Raw genomic sequence first — 18,616 nt, forward strand, 5'->3', positions numbered from 1 at the left:
CCTAGCCTATTGGTGGATTGAAGAATAAAGGTGAGTTCTAATCTTGTTTTTGGAGTTATAAATGTTGTATGCATATTGTAGTATGCTAAAATGGATAAAAATCATGAAATATGGAATGTTGAAGTTGGGTCTTGTGTTGGGTGTGTTGACCGTGTGAAGTATATGTGTGTGGTGTGGTATTGGGTTGATGAATTAATTGCTTGTAGCATAATTGATTGTCGTAGAGTGGAGAAGAGAATAAAAATCATCGATACATGTATATGTGTAGTGTAGCCGTGTATATAGCCTCCAAATGGTAGCAAAGAATGAATTAATATCGCTTAGCGTCGTAATGGTTGTTGTGATGATTTGTATGTTGGAAATGAGAGTTAAATGTCCCGAATTGATATAGTAAGCGTTGCGGACTGATTTGGAGAACTTTGTGCATTTAATGCAATCCTTATATATGAGAACCATTAACATATGAATATGTGTAGTGTGAATGAATGTGAGTCATAGATTATGCCGAATATCGCATTATTATCGCTTAAGCGCTTTCGTGTCGTCGTTACGAATTTTAGTTTGGAATTGAGCATTTAATGACTTAAGATTGATGTTGAGATTGTACGGGCTGATTTGAGGGTTATTGTGCGTTGATGTAATTTGTATATTTTATGAAAATGGTATCGTTATATTGTGAATTGTGATACAAAACATGAATTGAAAGTCGGAAGTGTGCCCAGTGGGCTGCTCACGGGTAGGGGCTGTTTTCGGCCAAAAATTTGGAGAAATTGTGGATTGTTGGAAAAATTATGTGAATTGTTTAGAATGTTCTTGAATGTTGTTAGTATGGGTTTGGGTTAATAATCGAATGTACGAACGATATTGTGGCTTGAAAGTAAGCCATTGAATTGAATAATTGGAAAGTTGTCGAATGGTGTAAAAGAGAGCTACTATTATTATTTTGCCTTTCGAATTGATTATCGATGTTGCTAGGTTGGTTATTGTGGTTGTTGTTGTTGATTTTGAGCGAGTTAAATTCTCGGGATGACCTATTTATAGGGGAAATGCTGCCGAATTTTCTGTAGAATTTAATGTTAGTTGGAATAAATGGCTTAAGTGCCTATGTTTAATATTGGATATTCGTTGGCATATTTGTAGACCTTGGGGAGCCCGAGGCGTAGATTGGAATTTACTTTATATTGGCCATCTTGGAGTGCGTACGAGGTATGTAAAGCAACCTCCCTTCTTTTTGGCATGTCTTAGTTTTACATAAGCTAGATTAGAGCCTTAAGGAAATTCCAAATCCGAAATCCGAGCATGATATGATCTATATATGTTCCTTGGCACTCTTATGTATGATTTGATGAAATATGAACCTTTATGTATTTGAAATAATCGCTTTCCGAACTTTGCGCAAAAAGGTTTCTCTTTAAAGAACTTCGAAATTTCTGAATGCCATACATTTCACATAAATGCTCGGATTACTCCAATATTTTTATAAAAGTTTGCATTATGTATGATACGTATGTTTTTCATAGGCGGGCCCGACTTGGGTAAATACCCGTCCGTGGGTCCCGCGACTTTCCTTTATGTAATTCAGAGAATCTTTGAAAGAATTTGGTATGATTATTATTCCGATTTCAAATGTGATCATTTTACTTATGTTTGAATTTATGATAATGATTTTATGCATATGACTACTCACGACTCTACTCGTGCATTCTGTTATTCCTTTCGCCGAGTCCCGGGCCGGTTCTGTTGTCGTGCGCATTTTGATATACTCCGGAGTTATGCTGTGTTTATGGTTCACCGAGCTACTCGCAAAAGAGGGTCGGGTTCCACCTATATTTGGTGTTATGTTGTGTATGGCGTTATGTTGTGATGTGATATGTGACGGGGATACGGAGATTTGAAACTTTCTGGTGTTATGCTGTGTTATGGCGCCATCGACGGGTGGGCGACCATATTCTTCTGTACCCTATGCATTACTTACATATTTTTGAAAGTAAGCAAATTTTGATATGTTGGATTTGCACTTATGTTTGGTACTTCCATTTCGTTTATGTCTCAGATTTGCTTTCTGTATATTCTGCTTTGCATACTCAGTACATATTTCGTACTGACCCCCTTTCTTCGGGGGCTGCGTTTCATGCCCGCAGGTACAGACGCACAGTTTGGTGATCTACCCATTTAGGACACCCTCTTCTGCTGTTTGGAGTGCTCTTCTCATTTCAGAGCACACATTTTGGTATATATTCGTTCGCCATGTATATATGTATTTGTTCAGGGGCACGGCGGGGCCCTGTCCCGCCATATGATTCGGTTTGTCTGTTTAGAGGTCTGTAGACGTATTTGTGGGTGTGTTTGCCTACTTCTGTACGGATGTGTTTGCATGACTCTATTCGTTATGGCAGCCTCGTCGGCGTGCATTTTGTATATGTTTGTGGCAGCCTTGTCGGCGTGCATTTGTATATGCGTTTTGGGCCGTTGTGCCATTTGACAGCCTTGTCAGCTTTTGACATATTTGATAGCCTTGCCGGCTTTTTGATATATGTGCATATGTTCGGCGATGTATATTCCGCCGCCTCTACTGATTCTGATATAATGTTTTGTACGCGCAATCGCGCAAGATAATATTCGTTCTCAACTCTGTTTAAAAATGATGATTTAGTTTGTATGTCCGTTTGGGTGTCCAAGTAGGGCATCAGTCGCGGCCCACGGGGCTGGGTCGTGACAGAAGTGGTATCAGAGCGGTTTGTCCTTGGGATGTCTACAGGCCGTGCCTAGTAGAGTCTTGTTTATCAGTGTGTTGTGCACCACATCGATAAACAGGAGGCTACAGGGCATTTAGGATGTTTCCTTTCTTTGAATCTTAGATCGTGCGATAGAGCCAGCCGTAGGAAATGAATCTTTTTCTGCTAACCTTTAATTTCAGCTGAGGACGGTATCGACGTAAGAAAGTGACCGATGATATTGGAAGCTATACCGTACACAGGTAAGAAATGGTATGAAAGATGTATGTCGGGGAAGCTATTTGAAGTATGACGGAAATATAAAGTTGAAGATTGAAAAGAAAAATAAACAGGAAGATGTCACTGGTGCCGTTTGAGTTGGGCACGTGAGGTAAGTCTCGACATCTGTGTACTTTTGTTTGCAATTGTTAGCCCTGTGTGGCTACGATATGATATATAAATACGTATATGTGTTGGCCCTGTGAGGCATGGTCGGTATTTCCTGTGTACAGGTTTTGGGATAGTAAGAAATACAGAGGAACCTCTGCCCAAATTTTGCCAGAAATATAAAGAGAGAAAATGAGATATAAGTTCTTAACATGTTTTGAAAGTCGATACCGATAGGGTGAATCTGTTATGTTGGATTAAAGTTAAGAGGTACCCTCCATGGCATTCGTAAGAAGCATTATCCTTGATTGGGAAATTTTATTCCGAGAAAGCATATATGAGTAGCAAATTCGTAATTTATCTAAATGAATCAGAATATGTTCCAACCACATGTTGCTTCAGAAAAGCTTATGTGAAAGGCAAAAATGTCCAACGATTAAGTTTCGATTCATTTGAAGAATACTAAATGTATAACAGGCAGTTGGGAATTGAATGATTCACTTACGACTCAAAAAAATATATATATATATACATATGTATAAATATGGAGGTAATTATGTGAATTAAGTACCAACGGATTTCGCGATGTTCGTCGGATTTTAGTGTTCTTTTGCTGGTGGTTGGAGAATGCCTTACAGTAATATTTTATCAGCCTTCATCGACTAATTGGAGATGGAATTTGTGGAATAAAAACTTAAATTTGTGGGCTGTTTAAAATTATATATGTATATCCACGAGGAGAAAAATATTGAGGATTTACAGGAGGCGACACGGTGACTATATAGTCAGAAAAGTAAAAGAATTCTCTCTAGATCGGGGTGGGACCCGCTACGAGAACGTTTTGAAAGTTGTTAAGACCCCGATTTGCCTTAAATTACATGATAAAAGTCGTGCAGGGAAATTGATGCAATTATACCGGCCTCAACGTGTCTAAATGCATTAAAGTTGTAAGGTTAAGCGTGCCAGGGCCAGAGCAATTCTGGGATGGGTGACCCCCTGGGAAATGTACAAAATATTTTGCAAATATGGACATAAGAGACAAATAGGAAATTTGGAGTAACCAAAAAGGAAATTAGAGTATGTGGAGTGATTAGAAACTTTATAAAGGTCGCGTGGGCTGAGACGGATTAGATTAGTGAAAAAGGGAGAAAGAGCAACGCAGCTCCAGAATTAGAATGAGTTTGAACAGATGATTGAAGACGCTTTGTAAAAGAAATGCTAGTGATATATATATATATATATATATATATATATATATATGTATGTATAGGACTCCCCATTTATGACTATGTCGATCGCTTAGTGAACCTTAATAGTCAGCGTTATAATATATGGGTGACATTAACAGAATAGAATTTATGAGACAAAGTGAAAGGTATGATACAGATGTTACGAGATAAACAGATATTGGTTTTGCTATGGGTTGAGATTGGAAGATGCTAATACGACGATATTTTGGAAGGAAAAGAGAATAATTGAGTGGAAGGTAAAGAGATCAAAGTGTTAGCAAAAGTGAACCGTAAGAAACGTAATTAAGCAGAGCTTCTAAAAGAGACGACGGGCAAAGCACGAAATTACTTGCGAAAAACGATCTGGAATGTAATAATGCAGGGCAAAAGAAAAAAAACCCTATGGCATGAAATGATGAATCATGCGAATATTAAGTAATTTGACTATCGAGAAAATAGAACGACGGATAAGGAACGGGTATGAAGGAAGGATATGATTATTAAAGGATAAATTGCTATATTAATTAAATTATTCGAGTGCCAGCTATTAGATAAGATTTGTACTTTATGAATGAGAATTTCATCACTTCGTAATTTTGTTAATATCTCGTACGAAGGTAATCAAGTTATAGATTATAAAGGAAAAACATGGATACGGTATAAGCACAACCCCAAAAGAGGGGGAGCGGAGGAAAGTGAAGTAAAATAAGTAGAAATAGAAACAATTGACACACAGAAGATTGAAGCGATCAAAAGTTGGCCTAGGTCTTCGACATAGACCGAAATACGCGGTTTTTGGGGATTAGCCAGGTATTACAGAAAAGTGGTGAAGGACTTTGCTTCTATTACGGCACTATTAACGAAGTTAACTCAGAAGACCGTGAAATTTCAGTGAACCGGTACGTCTGAATGCAGTTTCCAGTACTGGAGGAAAAATTAATTTCAACTCCAGTCTAGCTCTTCCCGAAGGGCCAGCCGGGTATGTTACTTATTATGGTGCTTTTGGTATTGGGATAGATTATGAATTAGTGCAGCACAGTCAAGTTATGGCCTAAGCTCCCCGGCAGTTCAAATCGCACGAAGGAAATTATCCCATACATAATTTGGAATTATCCGCGGCGATTCATGTTTTGAGAATGTGGCGGCATTACTTACATGGGGTCTACGCTGGTATTTATACGGACCATAAGAGCCCCAGTACATTTTTAAGCAAAAGGGAGCTAAATCTGCGGCATAAATGGCTTGAATTATTGAAAGATTATGATGTCGATATTCTATATCATCCCGTAAAAGCCAATGTGGTAGCTAATGCACTTAGCCATAAGTCCATGGGTAGTTTGACTGATGTACAGTTTGATGAGAAAGAATTGGTTCGTGGAAATTTATCAGTTAGCTAGCCTTAGAGTCCGTTTGGTCGATTCTGGAGATATTGGGATTTTGTTCGAGAAGTTGCTGAATCGTCGATTATAGAAGAGGATCCTATACTTGTACAGTACAAAGATACGACCTTTGATAAAGAAAAGACTTAGTTTGAAATTTCGTCTGAAAAGGATATTATTATACGGAGGCAGATTATGTGTGCCTGACGTTGCAGGGCTGTGATGATCAATTATGGGCGAAGCACTTAATGTTCGACATTCTGTTCATTCTGAATCCACAAAAATGTATCATGATCTAAAATATTTATGCTGATGGGATGGTATGAAAAAGGGACACTGCAGAGTTCGCTGGCCAATGCCCAAATTGTCAGTAAGTCAAGATCGAGTATCAAGGGCCGGACAGGTTGCTTCAGGAATTAGAAACTTCAGTTTGGGAACGAGGAACGATTCGCATGAACTTCATTATAGGCTTACCGCGCACTCAACGCGGATACGATTCTATTCGGAGTATTGTTGATAGATTAATGAAATCAGCCCATTTTCTCCAGGCAGGACTACTTGTTCGGCTGAAGGTTATGACAGAGTGTATATTAATGAGATAATAAGACTTCACGGGATTCCTATATCTATTATAACCGACTGAGGTGCTCAGTTTACGGCTAACTTCTGAAGATCGTCCCAGGAAGGACTGGAGACTCAGATGGGTCATAGCACAATATTTCATCCTCAGTCCGACGGACAGGCCGAGTGTGCTATTCAGATACCGGAAGATATGCTATGGGCCTGTGTTATTGATTTTAGAGGTTGTTGGGGTGATCATTGTCGCTAAGTGAATTTATTTATAATAAAAATCGTTATCACTCCAGTATTCAGATGGCACCATATGAGGCTTTGTATGGCAGGAAAAGCAGATCTCCGATTGGTTGGTTTGACGTGAGTGAGATTCAGTTAATTGGTCCAGATGTGATCCAGCAAGCAGTCGATAAAGTGAAACTGATTCGAGAGCGACTATTAGCGGCCCCGAGTCGACAGAAATCTTATGCTGATAAACGACGTCGACCGTTAGAGTTCCAGATTAGCGATTGGGTATTTCTGAAAGAGTCACCTATGAAAGGCGTTATGAGATTTGGCAAGAAAGGAAAGCTCAGTCCGAGATATATTGGGCCTTATCAGATTGTTCGCAAAATAGGCAAGGTGGCCTATGAATTGGATTTGCCAGCTGATTTGGGAGCGGTACACCCGGTATCCCATGTTCCTATGCTTCGTAAATATATTGGTGACCCTTCCAGAATTTTTCCTACAAACGATATACAGGTCACCGAGGAGCTATTTTATGAAGAGCAACCTATAGCCATATTGGATCGTCAGGTAAGAAAGTTGCGGAATAAAGATGTGGCTTCTGTTAAAGTACTGTGGCAGAATAATAATAACCGCGAGGAATTAACCTGGAAGGCTGAGGAGCAGATGATGAAAAAAAAATCCTCACCTATTTTCGGCACCTTCAGGTAATCCAAATTCTTTGTTTGATTATGTTGATTTGTGATCGATTTGTATATGATGGCTATAAAAGAAACTCCCCCGAATTTGAGTAAGATTAGTAGCATTAATCCAACATTCGAGGACGAATGTTCCTAAGGGGGGGAGGATGTTACGTACCGTATTTTTATACATTGGGACAACCCGGATTAACTATGACAATTAAGGGCCAAGACTATTCCGGGATTTGACGTCGGGACTTTTGACCATTTGATTTTATTTTGAGACATAAGTTGAATATGAAATTGATGGCATTGGACACTTAGGAAAAATTGGGACCACAATTCATAAAAATGGAATTTAAAAGTCTTGCACCAAAAGCCATGGTGGCCGTGTGGACTTGAAATGGTCCCACACATTGTGTGGCCAATTTTAATTGGTCCAACACATGTGTGGGCCATAAACAAAGGGAGATATTTGTGGATACAAAAAAAAAAAAGAAGACTAAGTCATCTTTCTCATTTCCCACTTCTACACTTAGAGAAAAATAACAAGACTTGGAGAGCCTCCACTCCCCCATGGTTCTCAGCCACAACCAAGAAAAATCAAGTCCCATTTTTGCCTCTCTAAAATTATTTCTTTGGTATAAACCCACTATTTGGAGGTCCCTAAGTAGCGTGGAAGTATTGTTTGGGTCATTCAACCACTCATTTTGCCCATTTACAAACCCTAGCCTATTGGTGGATTGAAGAATAAAGGTGAGTTCTAATCTTGTTTTTGGAGTTATAAATGTTGTATGCATATTGTAGTATGCTAAAATGGATAAAAATCATGAAATATGGAATGTTGAAGTTGGGTCTTGTGTTGGGTGTGTTGACCGTGTGAAGTATATGTGTGTGGTGTGGTATTGGGTTGATGAATTAATTGCTTGTAGCATAATTGATTGTCGTAGAGTGGAGAAGAGAATAAAAATCATCGATACATGTATATGTGTAGTGTAGCCGTGTATATAGCCTCCAAATGGTAGCAAAGAATGAATTAATATCGCTTAGCGTCGTAATGGTTGTTGTGATGATTTGTATGTTGGAAATGAGAGTTAAATGTCCCGAATTGATATAGTAAGCGTTGCGGACTGATTTGGAGAACTTTGTGCATTTAATGCAATCCTTATATATGAGAACCATTAACATATGAATATGTGTAGTGTGAATGAATGTGAGTCATAGATTATGCCGAATATCGCATTATTATCGCTTAAGCGCTTTCGTGTCGTCGTTACGAATTTTAGTTTGGAATTGAGCATTTAATGACTTAAGATTGATGTTGAGATTGTACGGGCTGATTTGAGGGTTATTGTGCGTTGATGTAATTTGTATATTTTATGAAAATGGTATCGTTATATTGTGAATTGTGATACAAAACATGAATTGAAAGTCGGAAGTGTGCCCAGTGGGCTGCTCACGGGTAGGGGCTGTTTTCGGCCAAAAATTTGGAGAAATTGTGGATTGTTGGAAAAATTATGTGAATTGTTTAGAATGTTCTTGAATGTTGTTAGTATGGGTTTGGGTTAATAATCGAATGTACGAACGATATTGTGGCTTGAAAGTAAGCCATTGAATTGAATAATTGGAAAGTTGTCGAATGGTGTAAAAGAGAGCTACTATTATTATTTTGCCTTTCGAATTGATTATCGATGTTGCTAGGTTGGTTATTGTGGTTGTTGTTGTTGATTTTGAGCGAGTTAAATTCTCGGGATGACCTATTTATAGGGGAAATGCTGCCGAATTTTCTGTAGAATTTAATGTTAGTTGGAATAAATGGCTTAAGTGCCTATGTTTAATATTGGATATTCGTTGGCATATTTGTAGACCTTGGGGAGCCCGAGGCGTAGATTGGAATTTACTTTATATTGGCCATCTTGGAGTGCGTACGAGGTATGTAAAGCAACCTCCCTTCTTTTTGGCATGTCTTAGTTTTACATAAGCTAGATTAGAGCCTTAAGGAAATTCCAAATCCGAAATCCGAGCATGATATGATCTATATATGTTCCTTGGCACTCTTATGTATGATTTGATGAAATATGAACCTTTATGTATTTGAAATAATCGCTTTCCGAACTTTGCGCAAAAAGGTTTCTCTTTAAAGAACTTCGAAATTTCTGAATGCCATACATTTCACATAAATGCTCGGATTACTCCAATATTTTTATAAAAGTTTGCATTATGTATGATACGTATGTTTTTCATAGGCGGGCCCGACTTGGGTAAATACCCGTCCGTGGGTCCCGCGACTTTCCTTTATGTAATTCAGAGAATCTTTGAAAGAATTTGGTATGATTATTATTCCGATTTCAAATGTGATCATTTTACTTATGTTTGAATTTATGATAATGATTTTATGCATATGACTACTCACGACTCTACTCGTGCATTCTGTTATTCCTTTCGCCGAGTCCCGGGCCGGTTCTGTTGTCGTGCGCATTTTGATATACTCCGGAGTTATGCTGTGTTTATGGTTCACCGAGCTACTCGCAAAAGAGGGTCGGGTTCCACCTATATTTGGTGTTATGTTGTGTATGGCGTTATGTTGTGATGTGATATGTGACGGGGATACGGAGATTTGAAACTTTCTGGTGTTATGCTGTGTTATGGCGCCATCGACGGGTGGGCGACCATATTCTTCTGTACCCTATGCATTACTTACATATTTTTGAAAGTAAGCAAATTTTGATATGTTGGATTTGCACTTATGTTTGGTACTTCCATTTCGTTTATGTCTCAGATTTGCTTTCTGTATATTCTGCTTTGCATACTCAGTACATATTTCGTACTGACCCCCTTTCTTCGGGGGCTGCGTTTCATGCCCGCAGGTACAGACGCACAGTTTGGTGATCTACCCATTTAGGACACCCTCTTCTGCTGTTTGGAGTGCTCTTCTCATTTCAGAGCACACATTTTGGTATATATTCGTTCGCCATGTATATATGTATTTGTTCAGGGGCACGGCGGGGCCCTGTCCCGCCATATGATTCGGTTTGTCTGTTTAGAGGTCTGTAGACGTATTTGTGGGTGTGTTTGCCTACTTCTGTACGGATGTGTTTGCATGACTCTATTCGTTATGGCAGCCTCGTCGGCGTGCATTTTGTATATGTTTGTGGCAGCCTTGTCGGCGTGCATTTGTATATGCGTTTTGGGCCGTTGTGCCATTTGACAGCCTTGTCAGCTTTTGACATATTTGATAGCCTTGCCGGCTTTTTGATATATGTGCATATGTTCGGCGATGTATATTCCGCCGCCTCTACTGATTCTGATATAATGTTTTGTACGCGCAATCGCGCAAGATAATATTCGTTCTCAACTCTGTTTAAAAATGATGATTTAGTTTGTATGTCCGTTTGGGTGTCCAAGTAGGGCATCAGTCGCGGCCCACGGGGCTGGGTCGTGACAGAAGTGGTATCAGAGCGGTTTGTCCTTGGGATGTCTACAGGCCGTGCCTAGTAGAGTCTTGTTTATCAGTGTGTTGTGCACCACATCGATAAACAGGAGGCTACAGGGCATTTAGGATGTTTCCTTTCTTTGAATCTTAGATCGTGCGATAGAGCCAGCCGTAGGAAATGAATCTTTTTCTGCTAACCTTTAATTTCAGCTGAGGACGGTATCGACGTAAGAAAGTGACCGATGATATTGGAAGCTATACCGTACACAGGTAAGAAATGGTATGAAAGATGTATGTCGGGGAAGCTATTTGAAGTATGACGGAAATATAAAGTTGAAGATTGAAAAGAAAAATAAACAGGAAGATGTCACTGGTGCCGTTTGAGTTGGGCACGTGAGGTAAGTCTCGACATCTGTGTACTTTTGTTTGCAATTGTTAGCCCTGTGTGGCTACGATATGATATATAAATACGTATATGTGTTGGCCCTGTGAGGCATGGTCGGTATTTCCTGTGTACAGGTTTTGGGATAGTAAGAAATACAGAGGAACCTCTGCCCAAATTTTGCCAGAAATATAAAGAGAGAAAATGAGATATAAGTTCTTAACATGTTTTGAAAGTCGATACCGATAGGGTGAATCTGTTATGTTGGATTAAAGTTAAGAGGTACCCTCCATGGCATTCGTAAGAAGCATTATCCTTGATTGGGAAATTTTATTCCGAGAAAGCATATATGAGTAGCAAATTCGTAATTTATCTAAATGAATCAGAATATGTTCCAACCACATGTTGCTTCAGAAAAGCTTATGTGAAAGGCAAAAATGTCCAACGATTAAGTTTCGATTCATTTGAAGAATACTAAATGTATAACAGGCAGTTGGGAATTGAATGATTCACTTACGACTCAAAAAAAAAATATATATATATACATAAGTATAAATATGGAGGTAATTATGTGAATTAAGTACCAACGGATTTCGCGATGTTCGTCGGATTTTAGTGTTCTTTTGCTGGTGGTTGGAGAATGCCTTACAGTAATATTTTATCAGCCTTCATCGACTAATTGGAGATGGAATTTGTGGAATAAAAACTTAAATTTGTGGGCTGTTTAAAATTATATATGTATATCCATGAGGAGAAAAATATTGAGGATTTACAGGAGGCGACACGGTGACTATATAGTCAGAAAAGTAAAAGAATTCTCTCTAGATCGGGGTGGGACCCGCTACGAGAACGTTTTGAAAGTTGTTAAGACCCCGATTTGCCTTAAATTACATGATAAAAGTCGTGCAGGTAAATTGATGCAATTATACCGGCCTCAACGTGTCTAAATGCATTAAAGTTGTAAGGTTAAGCGTGCCAGGGCCAGAGCAATTCTGGGATGGGTGACCCCCTGGGAAATGTACAAAATATTTTGCAAATATGGACATAAGAGACAAATAGGAAATTTGGAGTAACCAAAAAGGAAATTAGAGTATGTGGAGTGATTAGAAACTTTATAAAGGCCGCGTGGGCTGAGACGGATTAGATTAGTGAAAAAGGGAGAAAGAGCAACGCAGCTCCAGAATTAGAATGAGTTTGAACAGATGATTGAAGACGCTTTGTAAAAGAAATGCTAGTGATATATATATATATATATATATATATATATATATGTATGTATAGGACTCCCCATTTATGACTATGTCGATCGCTTAGTGAACCTTAATAGTCAGCGTTATAATATATGGGTGACATTAACAGAATAGAATTTATGAGACAAAGTGAAAGGTATGATACAGATGTTACGAGATAAACAGATATTGGTTTTGCTATGGGTTGAGATTGGAAGATGCTAATACGACGATATTTTGGAAGGAAAAGAGAATAATTGAGTGGAAGGTAAAGAGATCAAAGTGTTAGCAAAAGTGAACCGTAAGAAACGTAATTAAGCAGAGCTTCTAAAAGAGACGACGGGCAAAGCACGAAATTACTTGCGAAAAACGATCTGGAATGTAATAATGCAGGGCAAAAGAAAAAAAACCCTATGGCATGAAATGATGAATCATGCGAATATTAAGTAATTTGACTATCGAGAAAATAGAACGACGGATAAGGAACGGGTATGAAGGAAGGATATGATTATTAAAGGATAAATTGCTATATTAATTAAATTATTCGAGTGCCAGCTATTAGATAAGATTTGTACTTTATGAATGAGAATTTCATCACTTCGTAATTTTGTTAATATCTCGTACGAAGGTAATCAAGTTATAGATTATAAAGGAAAAACATGGATACGGTATAAGCACAACCCCAAAAGAGGGGGAGCGGAGGAAAGTGAAGTAAAATAAGTAGAAATAGAAACAATTGACACACAGAAGATTGAAGCGATCAAAAGTTGGCCTAGGTCTTCGACATAGACCGAAATACGCGGTTTTTGGGGATTAGCCAGGTATTACAGAAAAGTGGTGAAGGACTTTGCTTCTATTACGGCACTATTAACGAAGTTAACTCAGAAGACCGTGAAATTTCAGTGAACCGGTACGTCTGAATGCAGTTTCCAGTACTGGAGGAAAAATTAATTTCAACTCCAGTCTAGCTCTTCCCGAAGGGCCAGCCGGGTATGTTACTTATTATGGTGCTTTTGGTATTGGGATAGATTATGAATTAGTGCAGCACAGTCAAGTTATGGCCTAAGCTCCCCGGCAGTTCAAATCGCACGAAGGAAATTATCCCATACATAATTTGGAATTATCCGCGGCGATTCATGTTTTGAGAATGTGGCGGCATTACTTACATGGGGTCTACGCTGGTATTTATACGGACCATAAGAGCCCCAGTACATTTTTAAGCAAAAGGGAGCTAAATCTGCGGCATAAATGGCTTGAATTATTGAAAGATTATGATGTCGATATTCTATATCATCCCGTAAAAGCCAATGTGGTAGCTAATGCACTTAGCCATAAGTCCATGGGTAGTTTGACTGATGTACAGTTTGATGAGAAAGAATTGGTTCGTGGAAATTTATCAGTTAGCTAGCCTTAGAGTCCGTTTGGTCGATTCTGGAGATATTGGGATTTTGTTCGAGAAGTTGCTGAATCGTCGATTATAGAAGAGGATCCTATACTTGTACAGTACAAAGATACGACCTTTGATAAAGAAAAGACTTAGTTTGAAATTTCGTCTGAAAAGGATATTATTATACGGAGGCAGATTATGTGTGCCTGACGTTGCAGGGCTGTGATGATCAATTATGGGCGAAGCACTTAATGTTCGACATTCTGTTCATTCTGAATCCACAAAAATGTATCATGATCTAAAATATTTATGCTAATGGGATGGTATGAAAAAGGGACACTGCAGAGTTCGCTGGCCAATGCCCAAATTGTCAGTAAGTCAAGATCGAGTATCAAGGGCCGGACAGGTTGCTTCAGGAATTAGAAACTTCAGTTTGGGAACGAGGAACGATTCGCATGAACTTCATTATAGGCTTACCGCGCACTCAACGCGGATACGATTCTATTCGGAGTATTGTTGATAGATTAATGAAATCAGCCCATTTTCTCCAGGCAGGACTACTTGTTCGGCTGAAGGTTATGACAGAGTGTATATTAATGAGATAATAAGACTTCACGGGATTCCTATATCTATTATAACCGACTGAGGTGCTCAGTTTACGGCTAACTTCTGAAGATCGTCCCAGGAATGACTGGAGACTCAGATGGGTCATAGCACAATATTTCATCCTCAGTCCGACGGACAGGCCGAGTGTGCTATTCAGATACCGGAAGATATGCTATGGGCCTGTGTTATTGATTTTAGAGGTTGTTGGGGTGATCATTGTCGCTAAGTGAATTTATTTATAATAAAAATCGTTATCACTCCAGTATTCAGATGGCACCATATGAGGCTTTGTATGGCAGGAAAAGCAGATCTCCGATTGGTTGGTTTGACGTGAGTGAGATTCAGTTAATTGGTCCAGATGTGATCCAGCAAGCAGTCGATAAAGTGAAACTGATTCGAGAGCGACTATTAGCGGCCCCGAGTCGACAGAAATCTTATGCTGATAAACGACGTCGACCGTTAGAGTTCCAGATTAGCGATTGGGTATTTCTGAAAGAGTCACCTATGAAAGGCGTTATGAGATTTGGCAAGAAAGGAAAGCTCAGTCCGAGATATATTGGGCCTTATCAGATTGTTCGCAAAATAGGCAAGGTGGCCTATGAATTGGATTTGCCAGCTGATTTGGGAGCGGTACACCCGGTATCCCATGTTCCTATGCTTCGTAAATATATTGGTGACCCTTCCAGAATTTTTCCTACAAACGATATACAGGTCACCGAGGAGCTATTTTATGAAGAGCAACCTATAGCCATATTGGATCGTCAGGTAAGAAAGTTGCGGAATAAAGATGTGGCTTCTGTTAAAGTACTGTGGCAGAATAATAATAACCGCGAGGAATTAACCTGGAAGGCTGAGGAGCAGATGATGAAAAACAAAATCCTCACCTATTTTCGGCACCTTCAGGTAATCCAAATTCTTTGTTTGATTATGTTGATTTGTGATCGATTTGTATATGATGGCTATAAAAGAAACTCCCCCGAATTTGAGTAAGATTAGTAGCATTAATCCAACATTCGAGGACGAATGTTCCTAAGGGGGGGAGGATGTTACGTACCGTATTTTTATACATTGGGACAACCCGGATTAACTATGACAATTAAGGGCCAAGACTATTCCGGGATTTGACGTCGGGACTTTTGACCATTTGATTTTATTTTGAGACATAAGTTGAATATGAAATTGATGGCATTGGACACTTAGGAAAAATTGGGACCACAATTCATAAAAATGGAATTTAAAAGTCTTGCACCAAAAGCCATGGTGGCCGTGTGGACTTGAAATGGTCCCACACATTGTGTGGCCAATTTTAATTGGTCCAACACATGTGTGGGCCATAAACAAAGGGAGATATTTGTGGATACAAAAAAAAAAAAGAAGACTAAGTCATCTTTCTCATTTCCCACTTCTACACTTAGAGAAAAATAACAAGACTTGGAGAGCCTCCACTCCCCCATGGTTCTCAGCCACAACCAAGAAAAATCAAGTCCCATTTTTGCCTCTCTAAAATTATTTCTTTGGTATAAACCCACTATTTGGAGGTCCCTAAGTAGCGTGGAAGTATTGTTTGGGTCATTCAACCACTCATTTTGCCCATTTACAAACCCTAGCCTATTGGTGGATTGAAGAATAAAGGTGAGTTCTAATCTTGTTTTTGGAGTTATAAATGTTGTATGCATATTGTAGTATGCTAAAATGGATAAAAATCATGAAATATGGAATGTTGAAGTTGGGTCTTGTGTTGGGTGTGTTGACCGTGTGAAGTATATGTGTGTGGTGTGGTATTGGGTTGATGAATTAATTGCTTGTAGCATAATTGATTGTCGTAGAGTGGAGAAGAGAATAAAAATCATCGATACATGTATATGTGTAGTGTAGCCGTGTATATAGCCTCCAAATGGTAGCAAAGAATGAATTAATATCGCTTAGCGTCGTAATGGTTGTTGTGATGATTTGTATGTTGGAAATGAGAGTTAAATGTCCCGAATTGATATAGTAAGCGTTGCGGACTGATTTGGAGAACTTTGTGCATTTAATGCAATCCTTATATATGAGAACCATTAACATATGAATATGTGTAGTGTGAATGAATGTGAGTCATAGATTATGCCGAATATCGCATTATTATCGCTTAAGCGCTTTCGTGTCGTCGTTACGAATTTTAGTTTGGAATTGAGCATTTAATGACTTAAGATTGATGTTGAGATTGTACGGGCTGATTTGAGGGTTATTGTGCGTTGATGTAATTTGTATATTTTATGAAAATGGTATCGTTATATTGTGAATTGTGATACAAAACATGAATTGAAAGTCGGAAGTGTGCCCAGTGGGCTGCTCACGGGTAGGGGCTGTTTTCGGCCAAAAATTTGGAGAAATTGTGGATTGTTGGAAAAATTATGTGAATTGTTTAGAATGTTCTTGAATGTTGTTAGTATGGGTTTGGGTTAATAATCGAATGTACGAACGATATTGTGGCTTGAAAGTAAGCCATTGAATTGAATAATTGGAAAGTTGTCGAATGGTGTAAAAGAGAGCTACTATTATTATTTTGCCTTTCGAATTGATTATCGATGTTGCTAGGTTGGTTATTGTGGTTGTTGTTGTTGATTTTGAGCGAGTTAAATTCTCGGGATGACCTATTTATAGGGGAAATGCTGCCGAATTTTCTGTAGAATTTAATGTTAGTTGGAATAAATGGCTTAAGTGCCTATGTTTAATATTGGATATTCGTTGGCATATTTGTAGACCTTGGGGAGCCCGAGGCGTAGATTGGAATTTACTTTATATTGGCCATCTTGGAGTGCGTACGAGGTATGTAAAGCAACCTCCCTTCTTTTTGGCATGTCTTAGTTTTACATAAGCTAGATTAGAGCCTTAAGGAAATTCCAAATCCGAAATCCGAGCATGATATGATCTATATATGTTCCTTGGCACTCTTATGTATGATTTGATGAAATATGAACCTTTATGTATTTGAAATAATCGCTTTCCGAACTTTGCGCAAAAAGGTTTCTCTTTAAAGAACTTCGAAATTTCTGAATGCCATACATTTCACATAAATGCTCGGATTACTCCAATATTTTTATAAAAGTTTGCATTATGTATGATACGTATGTTTTTCATAGGCGGGCCCGACTTGGGTAAATACCCGTCCGTGGGTCCCGCGACTTTCCTTTATGTAATTCAGAGAATCTTTGAAAGAATTTGGTATGATTATTATTCCGATTTCAAATGTGATCATTTTACTTATGTTTGAATTTATGATAATGATTTTATGCATATGACTACTCACGACTCTACTCGTGCATTCTGTTATTCCTTTCGCCGAGTTCCGGGCCGGTTCTGTTGTCGTGCGCATTTTGATATACTCCGGAGTTATGCTGTGTTTATGGTTCACCGAGCTACTCGCAAAAGAGGGTCGGGTTCCACCTATATTTGGTGTTATGCTGTGTATGGCGTTATGTTGTGATGTGATATGTGACGGGGATACCGAGATTTGAAACTTTCTGGTGTTATGCTGTGTTATGGCGCCATCGACGGGTGGGCGACCATATTCTTCTGTACCCTATGCATTACTTACATATTTTTGAAAGTAAGCAAATTTTGATATGTTGGATTTGCACTTATGTTTGGTACTTCCATTTCGTTTATGTCTCAGATTTGCTTTCTGTATATTCTGCTTTGCATACTCAGTACATATTTCGTACTGACCCCCTTTCTTCGGGGGCTGCGTTTCATGCCCGCAGGTACAGACGCACAGTTTGGTGATCTACCCATTTAGGACACCCTCTTCTGCTGTTTGGAGTGCTCTTCTCATTTCAGAGCACACATTTTGGTATATATTCGTTCGCCATGTATATATGTATTTGTTCAGGGGCACGGCGGGGCCCTGTCCCGCCATATGATTCGGTTTGTCTGTTTAGAGGTCTGTAGACGTATTTGTGGGTGTGTTTGCCTACTTCTGTACGGATGTGTTTTCATGACTCTATTCGTTATGGCAGCCTCGTCGGCGTGCATTTTGTATATGTTTGTGGCAGCCTTGTCGGCGTGCATTTGTATATGCGTTTTGGGCCGTTGTGCCATTTGACAGCCTTGTCGGCTTTTGACATATTTGATAGCCTTGCCGGCTTTTTGATATATGTGCATATGTTCGGCGATGTATATTCCGCCGCCTCTACTGATTCTGATATAATGTTTTGTACGCGCAATCGCCCAAGATAATATTCGTTCTCAACTCTGTTTAAAAATGATGATTTAGTTTGTATGTCCGTTTGGGTGTCCAAGTAGGGCATCAGTCGCGGCCCACGGGGCTGGGTCGTGACATTATTCCTCACAGAAACCTCTATGAACGTTTCAAAGCAATCCGAGACCGCCTATGAAAGTTAGGGACATTAA

General features: G+C 39.1%; 3 long non-coding RNA genes across 3 annotated transcripts; all 3 read left to right on the forward strand.

Moving 5' to 3' along the window:
* Positions 1 to 216: 216 nt before the first annotated feature.
* Positions 217 to 2,418, forward strand: LOC132612348 (uncharacterized). The gene is made up of 2 exons (XR_009571718.1): positions 217 to 1,206; positions 2,142 to 2,418. It is a non-coding gene; the product is annotated as an uncharacterized LOC132612348 (long non-coding RNA).
* A 5,711-nt stretch (positions 2,419 to 8,129) lies between these two features.
* On the forward strand, positions 8,130 to 10,331 carry LOC132612349 (uncharacterized). Its single transcript, XR_009571719.1, has 2 exons — positions 8,130 to 9,119; positions 10,055 to 10,331. It is a non-coding gene; the product is annotated as an uncharacterized LOC132612349 (long non-coding RNA).
* Positions 10,332 to 16,042: 5,711 nt separating this feature from the next.
* Positions 16,043 to 18,396, forward strand: LOC132610316 (uncharacterized). Its single transcript, XR_009571111.1, has 2 exons — positions 16,043 to 17,032; positions 17,968 to 18,396. It is a non-coding gene; the product is annotated as an uncharacterized LOC132610316 (long non-coding RNA).
* Positions 18,397 to 18,616: the final 220 nt, after the last annotated feature.

This window comes from Lycium barbarum, chromosome 9 (genome assembly GCF_019175385.1).
Source record: "Lycium barbarum isolate Lr01 chromosome 9, ASM1917538v2, whole genome shotgun sequence".
NCBI lineage: Eukaryota > Viridiplantae > Streptophyta > Magnoliopsida > Solanales > Solanaceae > Lycium > Lycium barbarum.